Source organism: Manis javanica, chromosome 3 (assembly GCF_040802235.1).
Source record: "Manis javanica isolate MJ-LG chromosome 3, MJ_LKY, whole genome shotgun sequence".
Classification (NCBI taxonomy): domain Eukaryota; kingdom Metazoa; phylum Chordata; class Mammalia; order Pholidota; family Manidae; genus Manis; species Manis javanica.
The window spans coordinates 146886697-146905922 of record NC_133158.1 but is presented as its reverse complement, the minus strand read 5'-3'; the positions used below and the strand labels follow the sequence as shown (position 1 = coordinate 146905922).

Below are 19226 nucleotides of genomic sequence, written 5' to 3'. Positions count from 1 at the left end.
TCTTTTTATCCTCTTCACAAGGTCTTTTGCAGTGCAAAAGTTTTACTTTTGGTGAGATTTATCAAGTTTTCTTTGGCTAGATCATGCTTTCATCAAGTCATAGAACTCTTTTCCTAGCAATAGATCCTGAAGATTTTCTCCTATGCTTTTTTCTAAAAAAAGTTTTGTAATTTTATGTTTTATAATTAAGACCATGATTTATTTTGTGTTAAATTTTTTGTAAGGTGAGATCTAGGACAAAGATGTCCAATTGCTCCAATACCATTTGTTTAAAAGGCTACCTTTCCTCCAGTGAATTGCTTTTATATATTTGTCAAAAATCAATTGAACACATTTGTGTTGCTTTATTTCAAGGTTCTCTGTTCTGTTCCATTTAAATATTTGTCTGTTCTTCCACCAATACTATACAGGTTTGATTACTGTAGCTATAAAATAGACCTTCATATTAAAAGTAGAGTAATTCCTCCTACTTTTTTCTCTTTGAAGATTGTTTTAGTTCTAGTTTCTTTACCTTTCCATATAAAATATAAAATAAGCTTTTCTGTAAAACGTATTGCTCAGATTTTAGGAATTGCATTAATCTATATCAGTTTGGAGAGAATCGACATCTTTACTATGTTGGGGCTTCCAATCCATGAGCATGGTATGTCTCTCCATTTATTTAGCTCCACTTCTTTGATTTCTTATATTAGCATATAGTAATTATCAGCATACAGATCTTGTACATGTTTTGTTCATTTATACTTAAATATTTCATTTTCTTTGGAGTGATTATAAATGCAATAGTATTTTAAATTTTGGTTCCCATGTGTTCATTGTGAGTATGTAGAATGCATTGTTAGTGTATAGAAATGCGAACAATTATGGTATCTGCAAATAAGGACAGTTTTTTTTCTTCTTTACTATTTAAACCTTTTATTTCTTTTTCTTGCCTTGTTGTAGTGGTTAGAACTTCTATGATATGTTGAATAAGTGTGGTGGGAGTGTACATCTTTGTCTTGTTCCTAGTCTTAGAGAGGAGGCATTCAGTCTTTCACTGCATTAAGTATGATGTCAGCTGTAGATTTTTGTAAATGTTCTTTAGTAAGTTAAAGAAGTTCCTCTCTTTTCTTAGTTTGCTCAGAGTTTTTATCATGAATGTATATTATCTTGTTAAATGTTCATTCTGTGTCCTTTGATATTGAGAGATATTGGTATGGAATTTCTTTTTTTGTAATGTCTTTGTCTGGTGTTGGTATTATATTAATGCTAACCTCATAAAATGAATTAAGAAGTGGTCCTTCCTCTTTTATTTTCTGGAAGAGATTGTGTAAAATTTGTGTTAATTCATCTTTTAGATGAATGATAGATATCTGATAGAATTCTATAATGAGACCATCTTGGCCTGGAGATTTCCTTTTTTGGTAGCTTTTTAAATACAAATTCCATGTCTATAATGGTTATAAGACTGCTCAAGTTATCTATTTAATCTTGGTTGAGTTTTGGTAGTTTGTGGTTTTCAAGCAATTCTATTCCAAGTCAATAAATATTTGAAGGCATTGTTTATAGTATTCCTTTACTGTCCTTTTTTACAAACTGACATGTAGTTGGTATACAATCTTATATTGGTTTCAACTATACAACACAGTGGTTCAACAGCTACCCATATTATTAAATTCTCACCACTTGCTTACATGGGTTAGGGAAAGAGTATGAAAGAACAGCTGTCTGCTTCACCCTAGCCTTGCTGAAACTGTAGAATGTGGAGGTATGGTTTCACACTTGATGTTTGGCTGGAAACTTGAGAATGTTTTGTGTTGTTTAGTCACCCTTTCCTTGATCACACTTTTCTTTGAGCTTCTCTTCTCTTTTATTTTTTGGTCTATGTCTCTTGGCAGTTTTAGGTTGGAGACTTCTATAGCACCTCATTTGGAATATATGGGAGATAATAAGGAAACTCAGGGATCACTTTGCCTTGGTGTTTCCCAAGTCCTGAGGTGCCTAGGTCATCTGCCGTCTTCTTTCAACCTTTCAGAGTATTCCTGTACTTGTATTATTATCAGGGATTCTTAGGTATAAGAGGGAGGACTTGGGAATAACAGGGCTACTCCATCTTAGTTGTGACCTTTGGTTGATAATTTTAGTCAAATTAAATATTACTTTAAATAATTAACATTTTTAAAGTAATTGATTAAATTCTCACAAAGTCAATAATTAGCTCATAAAAGTCAGTAGTTGTGTAAATCCATCTCTACGTGCCTGTGAAACATTTCCTCTCTGACTTTTCTTCTGGTCATACCAAACTGAGACTGTTCATGGAGATTTACACAGCAGTAGGCTAGGCCTCTCCATGAGCAAACAGACCTAAGAGATCTGTTGATCATAGTTGGCTGTTCTTACAAATCAGGTGAGCCATACAAGTCAAGTCTAGAGCAGTCAGCCCAAGGAAGGGGCATGGGTAGGTGCCAAGGGTTCAGAGAGCCAGATTGAGTCCATAGTCTGTGATTAATATAGGGTGTGTTTCTGAGTTGATAAATGAAGAGAGTTGGAGGAAATATGCATACCTGCCTGGAATAGAGGGTGATAGGGCAAAAAAGGCAGTTTTGTTAGTCATTATCTTCCTCTGCCAAACTTACCTCCCACATAAACCAGTTATATTAGTTAGGAAGCATTCTGCAGCAAGTGGCTTTAAATGGACAAGGGTTTATTTGTTTCTTGAATCAAGAAGGGGTATAGTCAGCCCAGCCCCTTTCCATCTCTCTCTTCCTCAGTGAGTAGGCCTCCAGTCTTGTGCTACTCTTCTTGCCATCTCCAGATGGCTTCTGCACTGCCAGACTTGTTCATTTCTAAGCAGGAATACAAAGAGGGGAACAGTCAGGGGAAATGCCTGTATTAGGAGATCAAATGCTTTCCCACAATTGCAGGGGAGTCTGGGAACTGACTGCAGGGAGTTGGCTCTCATTGCTACCTGAAATAGCATCAACTTCTGCTGTGAGGGAGAAGACACTAGCGGGCCTACTCACTGCACCATTCCATTTTCCTCCAGAAAATAACGTGTGTGTGCTTACTTTAGTTCATTGAGAGGAAGAGAAATAGTATCTCAAGAAAAGAAATCTATCAAGGACTCCCTTTTTAAAAGGTCTTGTTTTCTGTCATGTCTTATGCAGGCTCTGCTTTTTCTATTTTTGCAGTACTATCTGGTGTTTATGGAAGTAGTGTAAGAGGCATTCATATTAAAAATGTTCAGGAAAACCTAATTTTGAATAGTCAAAATTTTATAGAACAAATAACTGTAGTTCTCATGGGGCAAGGCCTCCTTCCCAGGGAATCATTTCAAATCTCCAGGAGCCTTTTCAAGACTTTACCCCTCCCTAAGATTCCAAGTTGTCCTTTTTGGACAGAGTGAGCATATCTGCAGTGAAATGAGAGCTGTTACTGATAGAAGTGTAATTGGGCATATCATGGGGAAGGCAGGGAAAAAGCGTAGAGTACCATTTGGAAAAGAATTTTATTCTTTTTCAGGACACTGAAAAAATGGCTCCAATAGACATAGGGTTGTTAACAATTTAAACCTAGATGTTCATGTTACATTTTCCTTTGTCTATATATAAATTTATTTACTGAATAATTTATTGTGTTGATATTTGTACCATGCATTACTTAAACTCTGAGAAATCTAAACACGTTTTTTTTTCACACCAAGTAGTTCTAGGACCAGCTAATCTTATCTTTTCATTTTCCTCCCCACCAGCACCAGATTGTGTTCCAGACCAAAGTCCTTAGGTATAGAGTATATGTTTTTCTTTATTTCTCTTCTCTGTGGACATGCGCAAACAGTAACTAGAAGTTGACAGGTGTTTTTGCTATTGGTATCAATAGTGTTTGCACTGGTTTCCTCATTACTAGATATGGCAAGGTTATGGAGACTGATATTTATTCAACAAAATTGATAGACCTATGTATAGATGTGTATCTTTTATTACCAGTATAACTTTGAAAGCTCTTCTGTGTATCACTATGTTGTTGCTATAGCAACATGATTACCAAAATAAGGCACTTTTTTTCTGCTTTGTCTTTTTTTTTTTTTAATTTCAAGAGCTTGGTAAATGCCTTTGCAAAGAGTACAAGATATTTCAAAGTGTAGGTCCAACCTCAAAAAATTGTATTGCATTCTCTCATCAGCTAGATCAGTTTGAGAATGCACGGATGAAGTTATAGTAGTCGATCTTGTCTTCTCCATGAGAGCACATCCTGATCAGCTCCTTAATCAGGGAATCATCAGCTGGGAGGTTAAGAGAGTCACAGATTTTAAAAAATGTCTCTTTGTCCACATATCCCGATGCTTCCTTGTCATGTACTTGAAATGCTTCGCGAATGTTGTCTGTGCATGGATGATCTTTCAGTTGCTTCTGGATTGTATCTATTAATGCTTCCAGTTCTTGCACGCCTGGATCCTCTTCAGTTTGATTGCTTTCTAAATCTGGTGCAGGAGTTTCTCGCTTATGAATATGGTTCTGAATTGACAAGAGTGCTTCTGGTGAAAACTGAGCAGTATTGCTCTCCATGTACTTCACAACATAGTCGTCTGCATCAAGGATGATGAAGCGGTGGCCAAACACCTCAATCACAGCACCAATGAAGAAGTCACTAGGGCCATAGTAGACAGGGTTTTCCACAGAAGAGTATGGTTTAACAACTTTGGTTCTGCCAAGGTACTTGCCCCCAATGATACCAGAATTGCGAACAGGAGCCTCAAAGATACTTACCATGTCAGTGGCTACAAAATAAGAGAAGACAAATCGGCGGTCTTTGTCTTCTGGGATGGGGGATTCCAGGGCAGCCATATAATGAAGGACCTTGTTATCATTCATCAGCATTTTAAGAACATCTCTTTTTGGAGGTTTTGGAATGAGAGCAAAGCAATTTTGAGCAGAGTCTTCAACTAATCCATAACTGTTATAGGGAGGCAATTCCTGTTTTACAGGAGGTGGTTCCTTCTTGCTCATGTCAATGCGTGGTAAATCGGAGATTCCAAACTTTTCTTTGTAACACTGTCGAGTAAATGGGTCACAATCATAAATGAAAAAAGTTCTCCTAAGGAGAGTGACTGGTTTTCCAACAATGAAGTCTTTGGCGGTGTACCATTCCAACACCTCTTGATCAGAGATTTCCAGCACACACTGAGGGAAGTTCTTTGCATTCTCCACGAAAACCTTAGGTATATGCTAGCGGTTCATCAGGAGTGGGACGGGATCTCTCCCATTATTTCGTTCATGGACTTCTTGAATTTCCACTGTATCATCCATAAGATAGTAACGAATGACATAGGTCCGACATTCCCCAAACATGCTGTCTGTATCATCCCAGATTGCATAGAATCGAAGAACTTGTTTGTCAAAGGTGAGAAACTGCTTGAGTTGATTAAAGTCTGATGGAGTGACATATTTATGGAGAGGCTGTTTCCGGAGTTCAATGTAAGGATCGAGAGCCATCTTCTCTGGTGGATTTAATTCAATCCCTTGGCTTTCCAAAAACACCCGTGTGAATCAGTCACAGTCAACAATTGTGGAAAGTTTTGCCATAAATCGTAATGTCTATTCCTCGGTTTAGGTCTTTCCAGTGGTAATGGTCTTCCTGGTAATTCTTGGGTAGCCGCTGACGTTTGATTAACTTGCCTTGAGGAATCCCAGAGTTTTCCACAACAGGCTGTATGATAGACTGCTGTCATCTTCTAGGTAGTAGTAAATGTTCACGTGATGGATCCTGCAATGCTCTTCATTTGACATGGGAACAACTTCCTGGAAGTAGGCATCAAATTTCAGGACCTTTTTGTCAAAAGCCACATGTGCAGGAATAAAACTGGCAGGTGGGGCCTGCTTAGGTTGGCCATAAGTTAGAACTGGTGCCTTATTGGCCAACTCATCCACATCAGCTTGGGACAGCTGGTTGATCTGGAGCCGGCCCCAACTGTTGGACGTCTAACAATCGCATAGCGGTTCCTGTAGCCCAACGTCTGGCTTCTATGAAATGCTGTTTTCGTGGAGTCCGTAAAGGACATGCCCGGGAGAAAGGGCAGGCCGTGCACAGGTTTGGACACCATCTCAGCAGTTAGCGTCGCCGCCATCACCTCTGTCCGGTTTGGTCGTCCCCGGTCGGCCGGGTGACGAGCGGCCTTTGTCGGCCCCTTGAAGCTCCATGGTAACGCCAAACAACCGGAGCGACTGCGCGAGGAGGGCGGGGCCCGAGGGGTAGTAGTAACGGATGTGCGCGTGCGCCGCATGCGCGACTCCGCTCTGCTTTGTCGTTTTAAAGGAGACTTTTTCGCCTAAGCTTTTTAATCACAATTGTGGAGTTTTTGTACCAGACATTCAGTACTCTTTCTATTTATCTTTTTTTCTTGAATTTCCCTTACTTAAAATAGCTATTTATAATTATAACCTAAAAGTTTCATTGGACTAAATCCTAGTGGGAATTACAAAAATGAAGGGAAGCAATGTACGATATGGTAAAAACAGTAGAAGCCCTCATAATCTTTTTGTATCTTTCCTTCTTCATCTATAAAGTGGTCAGAGAACATCTACTTCACAGGAATGATATTCATGTTACTCTGTACCTGCCAGGAACTCATTTTTGTTTCACTTTCCTCGCCTTCTCCTTTTTTTTCCTTTCCATGTTTTTAAGGTAAGGTTAATAGCATACATTCCCTCCTAGCCCCACAGATGTATTTATATTCCCACTTTCCTTGGATGTCTAAATATGTTTATTGTGTAATATTTAAAGAGAAGTTCGTGGGTCTAGAAAATATCCTGATCTCAGCTCTACCACAACAATTAATTCTAGGTTGATTGGGGTTTTAAAACACCTAGTCCAGCTTCGATTATGTCTACAGACTGTTTCTGCTCAGGGGAGTAGAGATTTTTTAGAAAACATAACTTTAGAACTTAATTGTTACTTTTATTTATTATACTCCTTCTTTCCAAAAAGGATATGAAGTATTTTAAAAGAACATAATAAAATTAACAACACGGGGGAAAAAAGGAAGGACTTGTTGTCCCACAAATCCTTTTACCTGAACTTCAGGATTTCTGTGCTCAGCATTTTTGTAGGAGTAGAAATGGAGTTGCAGTTGGGGAGAGGGTTTTATTTATTTGGCTTGGCTGTTTATTTGCTTAGGCAAGGCTGACTTAAGCTAGAAGAAATCTACAAGAGATCTACCAGAGCTGATCCAGGAGCGCAGTTAGGCCCTAGTGAGAACCTGCGCTGTGTTTCTGAACCAATTCTAACAGGCAGTATAGGTGGATACCCCTCTAATGCTGCTGTTCTTTCAGTAGGCAGCAAACTATTCTAAAGAATGCAGCCTCAGCTTGCTTTCGTTAGCTGTCTGTATCCTCATCCCTCCACCCACCTCCTTACTGCTTCACTTGCCACTAGGCCTCAACAAACAAGTCAGAGCATATTGTTTTAGCTTAGGAATAGGATGATTTTTATTTGTTGCAGTTTTGAATTAATATATCATCTTCATAAAAGTGTGCAATTTATGCAGATTCTTTATATATATTTATAAATATAATATGTACATATTACAGACATCTAAATATGATATCTATCATTTCTATATCACTATCACAGTGATAGTGAAGAAGCCAAACCAGTATGGCTATGGCAAAAGATGACATGAAAGCACTTGTTCTGAAGGAACAGAGCATACCTTGAGCTTTTTCATGTTGGGATGAAGAAATCCAACTGTACAAAAAGCCATCCACTATTATCAATAGACAGGGTTTGTTTGAGTTAGAAGCACTGTGGGGAAGCTGACTCTGGAAACAATGTGAAGAGCTCAACAAGAAATTTTCTTTTTTCATGTGTTACTTGCCTTGGTTTAAAGTAACTGAAAAGGTGGTGAGAATTGAAAATTCTTTCCATCAACCAAACTGCCTCCACATATGAAATTATTAATTTGGACAGTCATCCATTCTTTGTTTATAGCCTCCTCACTTTCCAATTTGATCAGTTTCATTGTGGCCTGAAATCTACTGATGCCCTTACCTTCTCTCTCTTTTTCTGTTATCACTTTTTTCCTATCCAGCTTGGCACCCCTGGTCTGTGGTATCAACCATTCCCTTGACAGTAACATAAAGTCCCTTGTCCCATTATCCTTCCATTATCAGTCTGGAAAACTCATGTGGATGATTCCAGCTAACCACACTGTTTGTATTGGTGTGCTGCCTGCCAGGAACTTGATACAACCTATGACTTCCTCTTTCTATAATGTTTTTTACCTTCTCTTTCTCTACAAACTCCTTCCTTTCCAACAGCATTTCCACAGGACTCTTGAAACAAATCAACCAAAAACTTCATTCAATCTGAGGCTTCTTCCAGCTACTGCCTTAGTTCCCACCTTCTTTTCTTGTATTATCTGGACTTACTGTCTCCATTTTCTCACTTCTACACACAACTCAGCTCCCTGGACTCTGACTTCATTCACAATCATTTCAAAGAAATGTTCTGACTCAGGTCATCAGTTCCTTCCATTCTACTAAATCTAAAAAATATGTTAGTTCTTTACTTTTCACTTCTTAGCAGCATTGACACAGGGTTTTACTCCTTCTACTCAAAATTCTCCTTTTACTTCTATGATATCATAGTCTTCTGGTTTTTGTGTGGCCTCTTATGATACCTTTTGCTCCTTATTTTCCCTCCCTGGCCTCTCCACTTCATCCTGCTCTATACATACTGGAGGCTTTCAGGGCTCTGCATAGCTTTCTTCTATTTTCATTTTACATATTCTCTTCATTTTCCAGTTGACTTACCCAGTCCCTAGGCTTCAGTTACCCACTTTGTGCTGAAGGCTTGTGACTCTCCACTTGCACTTCTAACTTCTTCTCTGAGCTCCAAACTAATCTATTCACCTCTTTGTTCACCACCACCACCTGGCTGTATCTAGCTTCAACAATGCCCCAGGGTGAACTGGTCACCTTCCCTCTACATCTGCTGCTCTGTGTTCTTAACTTCTGGAAATGTTATTCCCATCACCACTATGCAGCATTAAGGTAGTGTTGAGGGTCTGTTCTGCAGTCAGACTGCCTGGGTTTGCATCTTGGCTCCACAAATTATTAGTGCTATGGACTTAGGAAAATTACTTAAATATTCTTTGCCTCAGCTTCCTCATCTTTGAAATGGAAATAGTAATGCTACATGCATCACAACATTATTCTGAGTATTAAATAGGGTTGTTATGAGGTTTTTATATATATGTAAATTTAATAAAATATGTGAACTACTTCTGTAACAAGATGTAATTATGATTATCATCAATTCTGGGATTCTTCCTATTTTATCACCTTCCTCCTGAATATCTATTGAATCTTCCCATATGTCTCTCAATCCATACAGCCACCATCCTGGTACACTCTGTTTGGCTCTCTAAAATAATCTCCCTACATGGACATGCTGCCCATTTCTAGTTTATTCTTTACTCTGCAACCCAGGTGATTGTGTCCAAACACATGTCTGACCATTATACTCCACTGCTTTGTCTGTCACAGGTTTACATTGTTTTTAGAATAAAGTGCAAAATCTTTATGGTTTGAGACTGTATGATCTCTGGCCTTTGATTATGCTTCCAGCCTTTCTTTGTTTCAGTAAATTTAGACTTTTTTGGTTTTCTAAAATGTACCATACTCTCACCTCACCTCTGACCCTTTGAATGTACTGCACCATCTGCTGGGGACTTTTTCCTGTTTCACCTTCTTTTCTCTACTTTCTTTTGCAGGTCTTAGCTAAAATGCAGATCCTCAGGAAGGAATTCCTCCCAACCCCTGATGAAGTCCTAATGCATTCTTTGTTTTCCATTTTATAGTGTTCTTCACTCTTACAATTATTTGTTTAATGTTTGCATTCCTGGCTATAATGTAAGTTCCATGAAAACCAGTCTTATTCTTTGCTTTATCTATCCCCAGCACCTAACACAGCATACTAGTGCTCCAGTGTGTTTGTCAAACTGATAAATGTATGAGCAGATATGAAGCAGATTCTTCACTCTGTTGTATGCACTAGAGTTGACTTTTTGCTGTTGATTCTTGAAAGACCAGACACTCATTTTCTCCGCCTCATCTACAGTTAAGGGTGAATTTCTGTGAAGGTTTTGTCAAATTAGATGTAAGTGAAAATTTTCTGGGGGTTGTGGGAAGTTTTGTACCACTCCTTCCCTTTGTTGCTCTCTTGTTGTTCTTCGTACCTGAAATTCAGAGGACATGTAGTCTATCTTGGTGAATATTCTGTGTGAGCTTGAGGAGGATGTGTATTCTGCTCTTGTTGGATTCAGTAGTCTGTAGATGTCAGTTGTATCAGTGGTGATGGTGGTGTTGAGTTCACCTATGTTCTTGCTGATTTTCTCCCTACTGATCTATCCATTTCTGACTGAGGGGTGTTCAAGTTGCCAACTACGATAGTTGATGCATCTGTTTCTCCTTGCAGTTCTATCTAATTTTGGCTCTGGTAGTTATGTGCACATACAATAAGAATTGTTATGTCTTCTTAGAGAATGAACCCCTTTATCGTAATTCTCTTCCTTATCCCTGATAACTTCTCTTGCTTTGAAGTCTGCCCTGTCTAAAGTTGATATAACTATCCTGCTTCCTTTTGATTACTGTTCACTTATCGAAATGGTATTTCCTTCCATCTATTTTATTTCATCTATATGTGTCTTTATATTTAAAGTGGGTTTCTTGTAGATAACATATAATTGGTTCATGTTTTTTGATTCACTCTGATAATCTCTAATCTCTGTCATTTAACTGATGCACTTAGGCTTTTGACATTCGAAGTGATTATTGACATTCGAAGTGATTATTGACATAGTTGGATTAATTGCTACCATATTTGTTACTGCTTTCTATTTATTGTCCTTATTCTTTGTTCTTATTTTTGTCTCCTATTCTTCTTTCTGTCTTTGTGGTTTTAATTGTGCACTTTATATGAATCAATTTTCTCTTCTTTCTTAACGGATCATTTATACTTGCATTTTTACTTATTTAGTGGTTGCCCTAGACTCTGCAATATACATCTACAACTAATCCAAGTTCACTTTCATATAACTATGCCACTTCACAAGTAGTATTGTGTTTACCTTATAACAATAAAATAATCCTGATTCCTTTCTCCCATCCCTTGTACCACTGCTGTCATTCCTTTCACTTATATATAAGCATATATAAACATATATATGTACATAAGGTACCTATAAGAATACATAGTCAAATACATTGTTGTTATCATTTTGAACAAACTGTTACCTATTAGATGGAACAAGAATAAGAGAAATAGAAGTTTTTATTTTACTTTCACTTCCTTCTTCTTCAATGCTCTTCCTTTCTTTATATAGATCCGAAATTCCGATCTATGTTATTTTCCTTCTCTCTGAAGAACTTCTCTAATATTTCCTGCAAGGAAGTTCTATGTAATTCCATCAATTTTTAGTTTCCATGTAAAAGGAATTGCTGTCAATAGGCCTTCAGTAATGTGGTGGTGAGATGTAGGGGGAGGGCTGCAATCTATAACCTGTAGTTAAGTCCCAGGCTTGTAGTGAACCTTGGAGGGCCTCTCAGCTCTGCCCCTTGCCCAGCCTCCAGCCCCCAGCCCTTAGGTAGGACAAATGGCTAGAGTGGGCTGGACCTGGATATCCCCATTTCCCAGTCCAGTTAGGCTCTGGTAACATCCCAGCAGGTTAGGCTCTGGTTAACTATTTTCCCCTCCCATGCTGGAATTACAAGGGGATTTTTTATTCAGTATTTACTGTGGGAACCTGGTTGAGTCCAGGTAAATCTCACAATATTGTGGAGAATATGTTGTGACTGGATCCCCTTGGAATTTTTATCTCGCAGTTGTCCATAGTGAGTCTCCAGCAATTTGTCAGTTACGGTTCAGGTTTTCCTACCCTCAATAATTATTCCTGAATAATAAGCTTAAACTGGAAACTGTCCTAAGATTTATGACTAATTTTAAGAAAATAACTCATTTATATATGTAAAAAAAGACTATAATTTTGATATAGATTTGAGTTAATATAAAACTCTCTGAAACCATTTTCATTTCAGTATGTTTCACATGATTTTTTCCCCTAGCCAAAATAACCTACCCATTTCATTTCTTTCTTTGTGGTTAGATTATTTTGATTCTTCAAGATCCTTCTTTTTTATGATGGTACCTCATTACTCCAGCCCATAATGATCTCTTTTTGATATTATATAGTACTTATGTGTTTAAATGAGCTGTTTAGCAGTTGAATATGTAGTGCCTTATTTTGTATTTTTGTTGGTGCCTGTTCTTCAGTCTTGCCTTTTTAATATGTCAGAATCCTTAGGAACAGTTAACTGTCTTTTTCCTCCCTGTGTTACCCATAGGACCTAGCACAGTGGTGGGCAAGTGGTAGGTGTTTTCTAATTTGCTGAGTGATTGAAACATATGAAATGATTCATGAAGCTGAGGTTTTCATATTACATTTCATTTTTATTTTACCACTGCACGTAACATAGGAATGTTTACATGCCTTCAGGAAGGTACTAAAGCTTATGTGTTGTTCTGTAGTATAAATGATATCCATGTCAAGGAAGGAGAAATGAAACAGTATATCTCTTGCTACCACCTCTGTTTTCTATTAAAAGTAAATGCATTTAGGCCTATAGATGGCTCTCTGCCATAAACTGCATCATTTACACTGGCTTTTAATATGCCTCCTGGCATTTCAGTTTCTGTTCTCAGCAGGCAACCTTACTCATGCTGAATCCTCTAATATTTGTACCCAGGTAAATGCTTAGAGAGCTGTGAAAGATGTTCTTGCTTTGGTTCTATGTGGTCTCAGATGAATGTCAATGATGCATTGGAAAGTGTATCATTCAAAAATAATTTAAAATAGTGAATCATAATAATTTCCTAGGATTTATAGTCCATTTTTCTATTAATTGAGTCCTATATTGAGTTTTGTTGCCTTACATGATTATCCCTGGGTCTTGTCATCGTCTGCCTTCAGAAGAGGAGGGCTGGACTTTACCTGCTGCCAGCCAGCAGGCACTTATGGAGTGCCTGTGCCTGAGCTTGGACAGGGGAGCAGAGAAACAGCAAGACAAAAGGGGAAAATGATTTATAACATGCCCTTTGCCCAAGCTGGGGATGGAGCATGGCAAGGAGGATGGGAATAAGGAAAATACATATTTACAAGTGGTATTTCACTTTTAGTTAATAAAGGCTCTGAAGAGAAGAAAAATGTTTCACTTTTTAGTAATTATACATTTTTTGGATGTCAATAATTATGTAGATGAGCTTAACAAACATTTTTAAAGTTTTCTTTTCCCTTTAGGACTTTGTGTGTTCAAACTCATGCTGTAAATTTATTTTCACAGAGAACACTTTTTTTCACACATTTTGTATTAGTAAAGTAATAGATTTTTTTCAGAGAACAAGACTTCATATCTCAAAGCATGTGTTCATAAATATTATGGATTGCTTTTTAGATGATTTAAGTGACCATCAGAATAGCTTTGAATTCTGAATTCTCTTTTGAAAAATATTTGAATGATTTAGTTTATACATTCTGGTTTATTGGTACATTGATGAAAGTCCCCTAGTAATTTCTCAGGGGTAAGCAGTCAAACAGCACCTCATATAGTTATATGAGTTTTAATCCCATTGTTGATCTAATTTAGTTATTTTTATTTATTAGAAATTTTGAAAATTAAAAGTGGGACATAATTATTATTAAGATGCTAAGATCAGGGTAATTCTGCTCTTCCCTCTACCATTTGAAAAAATTCCATAAATACTTAGGTTAACTCATTCATTCATTCATTTATTCATGAACGACTCATCACTTCCTAATGTTTTCTAGATGGTATATCTTCAGAAAGCTATTTTAATATTCATTTGTATATATTTTGCATCATCCCATTATTATTTTGACAAACTCAAGAGTGTTTTTAATCTATGGTCTGTCATTAGCATGCAAAAAAAATGGTGATCACAGTGAACACAGTGATATAATCAGGGAATGGAAAGAATGTCTCTGTCTTTAACATGTAATGCTGTCTCATGTGGTCTCAGTTCATACTCTTCACTTTGTCTATGAACTTTCCAATTTAATGTGATTGCATAAGAGATGGTCAAAGAGGTAGGAGAGTTTGGAGTAGGGAGAAGATCAGGAAGGGAAGGGACAATGAAGTAAAAGAAAGTGGGTCAACACTTCTGTTAAGAAGCAAATGTACAGTTGGGAGATACCGTAGTGTTCATCACCACTCCTAACAGCAGTGTATATCTCAGAGTCAAGCTTAGACTGGAAGTACAACATTCCCATGTGGAAGAACTAATGCCAAATCCACAACACTCTCACAGAGCCACTCATAGCTCTGTGATTTAAGTTTTCCTTATCCTGTTGTTAATAGTTTTGTTTTTGCGAAATAAATAATTTTATGAAATGAAGGTAATGACTTTTTTTGAGCCAGATATTTTATGAAATGAAGGTAATGACATTTTTTTGAGGCACAGAGAGATAAACAAAAATAAAGGGATTGACAATATGTAGTTAGAATGTCCAGCATATTTGGGACTGCTGAAATGAGGGAAAAGCTTGCTCTTTTTCTTTTGCTTAAGATTATTTATTCTCCTCTCTCTAACCTTTTGCTTTTAGCCAACTTTTATTTTATAAGTATATAACTTAACTTGTTAACAGTGCATTTTCTTGAAATATGTATCGCCACTGTTCTTCTGTGTTTGTCTAGTATTCTTAAGTCTTTCTCACCAGCATCCCATTCCAAATACAAGCCTGTCTTTTTTCTTTTTTTTACATAATGAAAAACTAATTAGAATATGAGCTAAGAAGAAAAACATATTATGTTTGTGCCTTTGAAAAATTAACTTTAGCTGAACTTGTTTGGTAGCTCTTGTTCTCTAAAAAGGAAAGTTTTATTTCTTGTAATACTAAATCATAGACTTCTTTTTAGTCTTGTTTTCTTTGGCTAGATATTTTATTCACTCATATCTTTATATCTAGAATAATAGGTTATAATTTTCCCCATTCCCTATCCTCTTTTAAAAGAAAAAACATTCACTATTGAAGTAAAACTCAATATTGTCAGTGAAGTAGAAACCAGTCATTTAGCACCTCATTTATGCTATTATATTGGCCTGGTATTTTATGCTATTGTGGGAGAGAAGACTACAATTAGAGAGCTTTCTAGGGTTGATAACAAGAATTATGCTAAAAAAATATGTCTCACATAATTATAAACATGTTTTGTTTGTCACAGTAGAAAAAAAGTATAGTAACCACCACCACCAACCCTGTGCCTCTTTCCTCCAATGTCTTTCTCTTTTGCTCAAATCTGAAGTCAGTTTGGAAGGAGTTAGAAGAGATGAAAGTGATTTGCTGTGGAAGCTAGAATATTAAGTGCTCTGGCAAACACTTGGATTTCTTTCTCAGGAGGAAAGGAGCAGCATGCTAAACTCTTACCATGCTGGGAGACAGAGACTAACTGGGGCTGATTCTGAAAACATTTATGCCTATGAAAACAAATGGTCATGAGAATTACCACTGAACTCTTCCCCTTTGTGGACCCCTGGATTTTGTGCAGGAATTTAAAAAAACATATATTCAGGAATATGTGTAAAGTTAACCATCTACTTAACTATTCTTCATGTATATAATATTTCAGCTGCTGCCCACTTCTCTTTCTTTTTTTTAATTTATTTTTTATTTCTTTATTTTTATTATATTTTATTTTGAAATTGTTTAAGACAAGAAGTTGCAAAAAATACAGAGTTTCTGTGTACCTAGTATTGCCCCAATGATATCTTTTATAACTATAGTAAAATGTCAAAATAATAAAATTTATGATGTTATAATAGTGTTCACTCAGATGCAAACCTTATTTGGATTTCACCATTCCTTTGTTACATGTAGTCTTTTTAGGGGTTAAAATTTGAAATCTAATCTCACTTCTCTTTCTTGGCAATGCCATTCCCTACTCCTCAATTCTCGTCAATCCCTAATGTATCAATTTAATCAAGGCAGAATTCACAGTTCAATATGCTAATAAAAATCTATCTTCTGAAATGATATGCAAATAAATAATCAAAAGTCCAAAATAGGAGCAAAGTAGAGTCAACTACATGTTAGTAGCAGATAAGAGTCATGTTTCCTGGGGTCAAATCCAACAGTCACTTGCTGGTTGTGTGGTTTTGTTCCGTTTGGTTTCCTCTACCTCTTCATTCCCTTATCTGTCAAATGGGCAGATAATGGAGCTACCTTATAGGAATATTGTGATGTTTAAATGGTAATTGCTCAGGAATGTTCATTATTATTTTTGTTATTCTTAACTGCAGGAAAATATGATTTTAAAAAATAAACATTTTAATATCAACAGACTGTCAACATATAAGGTAGCATGATGAACTACCTCATTTATTTAAATGCCAATATAAAGAGAAGTGAAATATTTGAGAAGTTATAACATACTTGACCCAATATATGCTACATGACCTAACAAATCAAAGTTGTTTGCCAAGAGCAATCTAAATTAGTAAATAACTAAGTGATAGAATACTTCTAAATGCTCAATTTTTAATTCATGTAAGTACATATAATTAATAAAACCAGGACAAAAAAGCATTGTGATTTAATACTTCATGGATTTGCTTTAATAACCCCCTAAACCTAGTGTTATATTTTAATTATTTCTACAATAGAAATAGTTCACATTTAAGTATTTTTTTTCTCATGTTTGTAAGTACATATTATATTTCCATCATAAATAATGCAGCTTCAGCCCAGCCTTTTGTTTCAACTATCAGAATTCCCTGTTACTATATTTGAAATCAATCAAATTGTAATATAGTATTATGTTTACCGGGGAACTCAGAGGCCTCTCTATGGTCTTAATTGAGATCAGCATTATCATTCTATCCGAGTAATGCTCTAGCAGCATTACTTTGACAGAAGGGTGGATGAGAAAAGAGGCAGCAACTTTGGATATAAGCAGTTATTTTCTAAAAGCCATCTTTCTTTTTAACTAGAGCACTGAAGCCAGATAAGCATCTCTGGGTTTGTATACACTATTACAATCCAGGAGAATTCTTAATTTTGGGAAATACAATACCTTACTTAAAGGTAAGAAAAAAGTATATACTTTTGACATTTGGGGTTACATTATACCATACTTAGTAAGTTATTAGTACTACAGGACAGGCTTAATACTGTCTAGTTTCTAAGAGTAGATGAACTGAAGGGATTTTGAATCTTTTTAATCTAGATAAGGAAAGGAAGGCTTAAAGGGTTAGTAGGAAAAAGCACAAAGTGATTATTTAATGACATACAGCATAAGATTAGGTGTCAGTGAGGATCATCTGAGGGTCCAGGTTGTCATCTGAGGAAGCAGTTTGAATAAATTCTAGTTGTAATCTCCCTGAACTCAACTAACTTGGCTGCATGTCTTATGACAAGTACATAGCTTATTAGAAGGGACTAGGACCTGGAATTATACCTATCCATTGGCTAAACAGGTACTAAGGAAAACAGCCTCGGCCTTACATAGTATCTAGGTCTAGTCTTCCACTATGTGCTCCACCCTAACCCCCCACCAAGAGCCCTTGAATTTCCAAGAGGGTTGATGTGTCTGCATAAGTAAGTAACAAGAGAAGTTCAAGGCAAACTACTAATTAATAATTTGCCCCAACAGGTGGTAAGGCTCATGTTGGGGAATCCAAAAGCCTAATCACTTAATGACAATTACAGAAGCTGGACTGCAAGACTGTAGCCCTTGCCTGAAAGAAAATATTTAGGGTCTAGTCTTAGGTGGGGTCACCAATAGAAGACAAGATTACAAGAAACCAAGATAAAGCCTGTTTATGAAAGGAGGGTAAAAAATCGGTAACAAAAGGTATTGGTGCAGAGAGTTGGACAGGGCTGTTGAAGCCTGGCCTAAAGTCAGATTTGGTCCTAACAAATAGGCAAAGAGAGAAGGAAAAAGAGAAAGACATGAGAGCAGGAGGGTGAGCCTCTGAGTGGGGAAATCACACGGCAGTAGCTGTGGGGTAGAATAAGCGCTGACTGCTATTATCAATGAGAATATCTATAAATTGTTTTCTAGGAGAAAAGATTCTGAGAGAGAAGGTAGATGAGATAGGAGGTGAGGGCTCTGTGAAACAAATATTCCTAGGCCTTAATCTCCTTGGAAATGTTTTAGGTAACTTCTGGAGTGATGAAATGCAAATATGATTCCTGCTTCAGATCCTCCAGGGACCCATAACAGTGAGGGAAAAGTTCAATTTCCATAAGATGGCTCACATGATCTTCTGTTCCTTGTCTTCAATTCTTGTCACTCCGCATGAACCACTAAGAATTGACCAGCATATTCCATCTTCTTTCAAAGCTCTGTGCTTTGGCTAATGTCCTTCTGGAATCCCTTGCCTGTTACGCCCTCCTCTGCTTCACATTGACTCTAACTCATCCTTTACCATCCAGCTTCCTGGACTGACTGCTCTGAGTTCCTCTAAAATTCTGTACATCCCTGCTATTACAGTAATTGCCTTTAGTGCTGGTTGACTGGCCAAGCAGTCTTCTACATTAACTGAAGTTCCTTGATGAGACTGAGTGGAGAGAATTGTTGCTAAGATTTAGCCCAGTTTGATGGCAGCTTGTCTGGAGTGCCTCAGGCCTACTAATGCACCTTCCTACCTACAGTGAAGGTACCATCCAAAAACTTTCAACAGGTCTTCCTTAGCTGGCTTCTGTTTCTCAAAAGAGCCCTTTGGGCAATACTAGAGCCTTGTGAGGTCAAAATATATAGGAGAATCTCTGTTATTGAGGGACTCTAGGATTCTAATTATGCCTTTGCTGTCAGGGGAGTTTTCAGATTCTTTATTTTGGAGATTAGAAAAATATTTTTTAAAAATGTCATTTCCGTCTTCAAGATCCTAATGGAGGAATGGCATTGAAAAGACCTTCTCTGGTTGTAATTTTTATCCATGGCTCTTGAAGTCCATGGTATGGGTTACTTGGAAAATATCTGAAGATCAGATTAAGTCAAACTCTGTGATTTTGACCATGTGACAAGTTGTAGGTATGAGAAAACACTGTTCATTAGCTCCCTTCCCATATCTTTTGGATTGGCTTTACTAACCTTTAACAAGAAAAGTATTAACATTTCATTTCACCGAGGTGATAGTGGCAGCATAGGTGTGGTGCTGTTGATCTTCTCCCA

General features: G+C 37.0%; 1 protein-coding gene and 1 pseudogene across 4 annotated transcripts in view; one reads left to right on the top strand and one right to left on the bottom strand.

Annotated features, from left to right (window-relative positions):
• Positions 1–19226, top strand: part of LEKR1 (leucine, glutamate and lysine rich 1) — a 191223-nt gene that overhangs the window by 27445 nt on the left and 144552 nt on the right. The window lies entirely within an intron of this gene.
• LOC140848473 (EF-hand domain-containing protein 1 pseudogene) lies at positions 1321–7423 on the bottom strand (annotated as a pseudogene).